The sequence below is a fragment of the Lolium perenne genome, chromosome 5 (assembly GCF_019359855.2).
Source record: "Lolium perenne isolate Kyuss_39 chromosome 5, Kyuss_2.0, whole genome shotgun sequence".
Taxonomy (NCBI): Eukaryota; Viridiplantae; Streptophyta; class Magnoliopsida; order Poales; family Poaceae; genus Lolium; species Lolium perenne.
In genome coordinates, this window is record NC_067248.2 from 247,000,931 (window position 1) to 247,007,974 (window position 7,044).

Sequence of the window (7,044 nt, forward strand, 5' to 3'; positions counted from 1 at the left end):
AAACTTTATTGTACATAGAGGATGACATGTGGGTCCCATTTAGCAGCAGCGGTCTCAACGTTTCAAATGCGGCTTGAGATCAAAAGAAAAAGAAAGTTGATTGTACATAGAGGATGACATGCGGGTCCCATGAGTCAGCAGCTTACTCAACGTTTCCAAGGCGGCAGGGGATCAAAAGAAAAAAATCCAAGAAAAAACTTTTATAGTACATAGAGGATGACATGCGGGTCCCATGAGCCAGCAGGTTCCTCAACGTTTTCAAAGGCGGCATGAGATCGAAAGAAAAAGGCAAGTGACCAAAAATCAGAGGGTGGAAAATAATCCAAGAAAAAAAAACTTTTATTGTACATACATGATGACATGCGGGTCCCATTTTGCAGCAGCGGTCCCAACGTTTTCAATGCGACTTGAGATCAAAAGAAAAAGAAAGTAGCCAGAAATTAGAGGGTCAAAAAAATCCAAGAAAAGAAAGTTGATGGACATAGAGGATGACATGTGGGTCCCATGAGCCAGCAGGTTCCTCAACGTTTTAAACGTGGCATGAGATCGAAAGAAAAAGGCAAGTGACCAAATATCAGGATCGAAAAATAATTCAAGAAAAGAAACTTGATTGTACATAGAGGCTGACATGTGGGACCTATGAGCCAGCAGAGTCCTCAACTTTTCAAAGGCGGCAGGGGATCAAAAGAAAAAGGAAATAGCCAAAAATCAGAGGGTGAAAAAAACCAAGAAAATGAACTTTTATAGTACATAGAGGATGACATGCGGGTCCCATGAGCCTGCAGGTTCCTCAACGTTTCAAACGTGGCATGAGATCGAAAGAAAAAGGCAAGTGACCAAATATCAGGAGCCAAAAATAATTCAATAAAAGAAACTTGATTGTACATAGAGGATGACATGCGGGTCCCAATTAGCAGCAGCGGTATCACCGTTTGAGAAGCGGCAGGGGATAGAAAGAAAAAGGCAAGTGACCAAATATGAGGTGCCAAAAAATCCAAGAAAAGAATGTTTTATAGTACATAGAGGATGACATGCGAGTCCCATTTAGCAGCAGCGGTCTCACCGTTTGAGAGGCGGCAGGGGATCGAAAGAAAAAGGTAAGTGACCAAATACGAGATGCCAAAAAAATCCAAGAAAAGAAAGTTTTATAGTACATAGAGGATGGCATGCGTGTCCCATTTAGCAGCAGCGGTATCACCGTTTGAGAGGCGGCAGGTGATCGAAAGAAAAAGGCAAGTGACCAAATTTGAGGTGCCAAAAAAAACTCCAAGAAAAGAAAGTTGATTGCTCATAGAGGATGACATGCGGGTCCCAATTAGCAGCAGCGGTCTCAATGTTTCCAAGGCGGCAAGGGATCAAAAGAAAAAGGAAGTAGCTAGAAATCAGGGGGTAAAAAAAAATCCAAGAATAGAAAGAATTTCGGTTCATAGAGGATTACATGCGGGACCCATGATCCTGCATCGTAAACGGCTCGATCGGAGAGCGTTGAACGAGATGGCGCGATCGAGAAAAAAAACAATGCCAGAGAGGCTGCCATCTGGGCCCTACATCCCTCGGCGGTGCGGATTTGCGTTGACTCGGCCGGCGAACCCAAGAATTCGAGATGCACCACGTCCCGGGCCACCATACGCAACGTTTTGGCCGTTTTCGTCGGGCTAGGTGGCCTCAAAAACGAGAAAAAAACGTTTTAACATGCACAACGGACATACCCAAAATCGTCGGCCATGGTACACCAGCAACCACGGCGCGACTTCAACTTCGTCGGCCATGGCAACTTTTCTTGTAGTGAGTATCGTTATAATTGCATACCAAAAATTTGCATGGCAAGAAAATGCTTCCATCACACAGTAAAGGTGTATCGACCACTAGTACAAACCATCAAACTACTCACCTGCCTGAAAACCAAATAATTAACCAGTTTTGGGCCTTAAAAAGTTATGGGTAAGAGGTATCGTCACCACTACTGGATAGGTGTCACCGTGTCGGTCAGTGGTGATACTCACTGTTGACAAGCATTATAGACGTTCAGTTGCAGCATGCCCTCACCCGTAGTGATTTAAATCACTGCAGGCTCCCAAATACATCACGTAAGCAATTCACCAGTGTCCAAAGCCTTCATGATGATGGATCCTGTGAAGTTAGCCGTGAAGAACTCCTACTTCCTTGTCAGACCGCGTGGACCGTGGAGGGATTGGATAATTATGTTCATCGGGTGTTGTCGGCTCTTGCTTGGGCTCTTCCTTCATGTTAAACCTGTAGCTGTTTGCTAGCCCGATGTTTCTTTGTGTGGTTGTTTTTGGTGGTGTGTGTGTCCGTAATATGTGTGCGTTCTCTGTAAAGTAGGACAAGCGGTTGTGTTTTCTCTAAAAAAAGTCTCTATGATTATTTCACACAATATGTGGGCGAGGTAAACCACTGATATCATATAAAATTTGGGGCCGGAGACCTCACCTAGTAAATAGCACGGGAGTTTCCGGACCAATTGATGTCAGTAGGTCCTCCAACTGCACCCACACACACGGAATGCCCACACACACTAGTACATCCCAACAAAAGCAACAAGCTATCAACGGTAACACTTAGTTGTCCACACATTTTTTCTCTGGAAAAAACGACTACAAGCTGTTAAAGCTAAAATTCATGTATTCTCCTGTCACCAAAAAAGTAGGCAAGGGCAACTAATTTTATTTATAATTTTGCTCCGAAAATAAAATTACTCCAACCTTTCATTAACAAGGTGGCCAAGAAGGGAAATGCTCCCCATAACTTTGGATAATCAAATGAGATAAGCGGCGATATTTAAAACGTTTGAATGGTGAGAATCAACATTCAAAAAAAAAATCTAAATAGCTATAATCAGAACTTTAGGTACGCCCCCTAGCTGCGGGTGCAAGAGAGGGGATTTTGCATCATGTTTTTCTATCAGCTCAGTTCAACCCCCGCTCCCTGACTCCCTCTAAAAACGAAAGCAGTTCCCTTAAAAAAAAACGAAAGCAGTTAAACCGTTTTCCCCCTTTTTTTAGAGAAACTTCAACCGTTTCCTTGTATACACAGTCCTTTAGGCCCACCAACGACCACCACAGCACATGCCAAAAAAAAACCCGACTACCACAGCAGCAGTCCAAGCCCATCCCAGCCGCCGCCGTGCCCTAGAGCTGCCGACGTCGCCGCGCCGCGCCGCCGACGCTTCGCGCCCCCAGAAACACTCCGGCGCCGCTCACCCGCGTCGCCTCCCCCGCCCTACCTCGTCGCCCCTCTGCCGCCCCCGCCCGGGTCAGTCTCGGGCATTGGTTTTTGAGGTATGAGCTAACCGTTTGATAATATCCAGCGATTTCTTACTCCAATCCCGAACTAAGAGCATCCAGTCGTCGCCCCCAAACGGCGTCCGAAAGAAGTACCGGGATCGAGCGTTTGGAGGCGCCGCCGATTTTGGGGCGCGCATGTTCCAGTCGCGTGCCCCCCAAAAGCTGCCTACCAGCAATAAAATATAGCGAAAATTAATGTTTTCATTTAAATTTTCCTGTTCGACGGACATTCTGACGATGCGGCGCCATGTGGCCTCGAACTCCTACTCTCGGAGGCGCGGGAGTCGTCCTGGAGCTTCTTCAATAACTCGTAGGAGTTGACCGCCTTCAGTTGCGCCGACTTCTCCTTTGTGTCTGGCCCGTCGCTCGATTCCTCCAGGTCATCGTCGTCGTCCCCCTCCTCCTCTTCCTCCTTTGCCGCCCGTCTGCTGCATACGCTTTCGCCTCGGCCGCCACCTCTTGCTCTGCGCTTGCCATGAACTGCGCCTCAATGGCGCGAACTCCTCCATATCCGCCTCGTCGAGCTCGGGCTTGAGCACAGGTTCTTCTGCCAGTGTAGGCGCAATGCAACCATTGCGGCGCAGCATGGAGTAGGTTGTTGCGTGGCGGTGCGGCATTTTCGTGGAGGTGGATGGAAGGTCTTGTGCTACGGCGGCGACTCTAGTGGCGATAGAGAAGAAGAGCGGGTTGTATAGGTGGAGGCGACGCGGGAAGTGGCAGGGAAAGGGCGGGAAGCAGCGCTGCGGCATTAACGCCACCACGACGCATGGAGAAGGCGTAGCAACGACGGGATGTCTCGCCTGCCTCCCGCCATTATAGAAAAGTTGGCTGGCCCGTGGGTTGCCACGTCGCCCTGTGTTGCGTCGACCCCTGTGTAGCGGGACGGCCTCGGGGCACCGAACATGGTATTGGGCCTTGCCGGACCACAAATGCCTTTGGGGCGCGCGGCTAGGCATGGTTAAGTGTCCGGCGTGCCCCAAAAGGCTTTGAGGGACGATTTAGGGGGGCGCAACTGGAGATGGTCTAACTTCCGCAAACTCTGGGTTCTTTCAGGCCCACCCTTGTCCCCAGCCGGTCAAGGGCATGCCGGCCACCCCGAATATCGTGCTGGAGGTCGATAGCGGCGGAGAGGGCCACTTGGCAACTCAAATGTTGGTGCTAGACCATTTAGTGACTCCCTTTGTGACGGAAAATCAGGGGTTCTAAATAAGTCATAGTCTTTCCCGGATGTAGTTAGTCAAATGCAGGACACAACAAATCCTGGATCAACCATGATCCAGTCTGGTGCACTAAGTTATTATAGGATGCAAAATTCTCAAGCAGTTTTTGCAAGTCAACAATCTCTTATTGGAAGTTGGAATGCCTCCTCAAGTCAGTTTGGTACTACAGTACATCTGACGACACTTTCTCAGCCTGCTCTGCAACAGTTGGCACAAAAACAGTTAATTTGCAGTCTTCAGGTGAAATTAAGTTCCTTTGCAATTTGGTTGAAGCTTATAATTTGTAGTACAGATGTATTTTTGTTTTGATATACATTATTTCTTTCCGTTTGCAGTAGGTGCACAGGCCGGTGCTGCACAATCAAACACTTAGCAATTTGAAGGATTAGCTCATTGCTTGTCCATTTACATGGCTTGTTTTCTTCTGAAATCTTGTTTGCCATTAGTTCCATGTTAAAGTCTAAAGGGTTTTAATCTTAAACAACTGTTGTGCTCCTTGGAATTATGGTTTTTAAGTACAAACCTACCTAATGACATTATTGTGGTATCACCTGCAGATGCAAGGAACCAATCAACTGATGCCTCCAACTCGGCTCAGCTGATGTCAACATCAGGTGCTGCCGGAGGAGATGGTCAAAGCAGTGGCTGGTCCACGCCTGCACAAGTTGCAAACACATCTGGCCAAGCTCACGTGGCTGGAAATATGGACTGGGGATCGGCACTTCACAACATGGGTTGGGTCGCACCGAACATGCCTTGGGCAGCACCAGCACAAGGCGCCACATGCTACAACATGGGGATGACTATGCCGACACAGCAAAATGCAGTCGAGAACATGGGTTGGGTCACACCGAATCCAGGAAACGGCAACATGAATATGATGTGGACCACAGCTCAAACCCAAGGGACTCCAAATGCGGCTGCTATGATGGGGGCTCAGATGCAGGGAGTTGCGATGGCCCCTTGGGCAGCACCAGAACAAGGTGCCACAGGCTACAACATGGGGGTGATTATGCCGACACAGCAAAATGCAGTCCAGAACATGGGTTGGGTCACACCGAATCCGGGAAACGCCAACATGAATATGATGTGGACCACAGCTCAAGGCCAAAGGACTCCAAATGCGGCTGCTATGACTTGGGCTCAGATGCAAGGAGTTGCCATGGCCCCTTGGGGGAGTGCCATGTCACAAGGAAATGCAAATTCTAATCCTGGTTGGTTACCCCAGGTTGGGAACAAGAATCAAAATGCTGGTTGGAGCGCTCCCGTGACAGGACAGGGGAATGATATTATGAACTGGAATTCACCAAGTGGGAATGAGACTTGGAATAACCAGCAGGACTTTAACGGTGGTAACTCAGATGGGTGGCCATGGAGGCCTCAGTCTGGCGGTGGAGGGTCACGGAGGACACCTCCTTTTAAGAAGGGAATCTGCTATGCCTTCAAGAGGAATGGTCGCTGCTACAAAGGAGAGCAGTGCCGCTTTGTACATGACCAACCGGTTGACGGATCTGCACCGAGAAATGATCGCCGCTTTGATAGGCAACCTTCCAGCAACAATAGACCTCAGTACGACAGGCAAAAAGATCAACACTTTGACCAGCAACCTTCAGGCAGCGAGAGGCAGCATGACAGGAATGACGACAGAGAGCAGTCATGGGATGACTGGGAATAGGAAGGCTGATAGGTCAGAATCAAGAGAGAGGCAGTAGAGAACCAGTTTCGGGTTCATTTTTCTGCTGTATTCTCCTGTTTTGTTGTATATGCAGTAGCTAGCCAGTAGCATCCGTGCATGTTTCCGAACTTGATGCATTGTAGCGAGCCTACATCCCATCTTTCATGTAGAACAAAATCGTAGCTTAAGCATCATGTGCATCTTACTCTTTTGTCTTGCTTGGAACCAAATTAATACATTCTGAATAAATCCTGATGTCAGATTATGTGAGGACTAGGGTCTTGTTGTAATGTTGTTTGAGCTGCTGCTGTATCTGTATACATTTACTTTGTGTCTAATGTATGCCCTTGGTGGTGAATGTGGGGTTCTGTAAGATCATTGCTTGACCTGTTCAACTAGTTTTGTCTTGCAAAAAGATCTCGTGGACTGAATGATCTGTGTCCTGCAAACATGGCTTTTAGCCTGTGTCCTCCTGTATCTTCATTTACGGCCATGCTCTGTTTTGTAGGCAAGCGGGGCCTGTGCTTCTGCTTGTGATTTGTTTCTAATATTCGTAGAAGAAAAGGTTTGCTATGGAAACAATTAGGCTGTGTTATGAAATCCAATTAGTGTTTTTATGTAAAATGGGATGAGCGACTGATAGAAACAAAAGACTGGATAATGATCGTCGAAGAAACTAGGCATAGTAGCCCCTGCTTTGAGGTCACAAGTTACTTCAGCACATCTTATTCTTGTTTTCTGGCGCTGGTGCAGGGCCTCTTATAGCATTTCTATTTGTACTACTTCCAATCCATATTATTTGATGTTAAAGTGGATCTATCTACCATTAGAATGTGTCTAGATA

At 47.5% G+C, this 7,044-nt stretch overlaps 1 pseudogene; it reads left to right on the forward strand.

Moving 5' to 3' along the window:
* The first annotated feature begins 3,071 nt into the window (after positions 1-3,071).
* Positions 3,072-6,470, forward strand: LOC127302568 (uncharacterized; annotated as a pseudogene).
* The last annotated feature ends 574 nt before the right edge of the window (positions 6,471-7,044 follow it).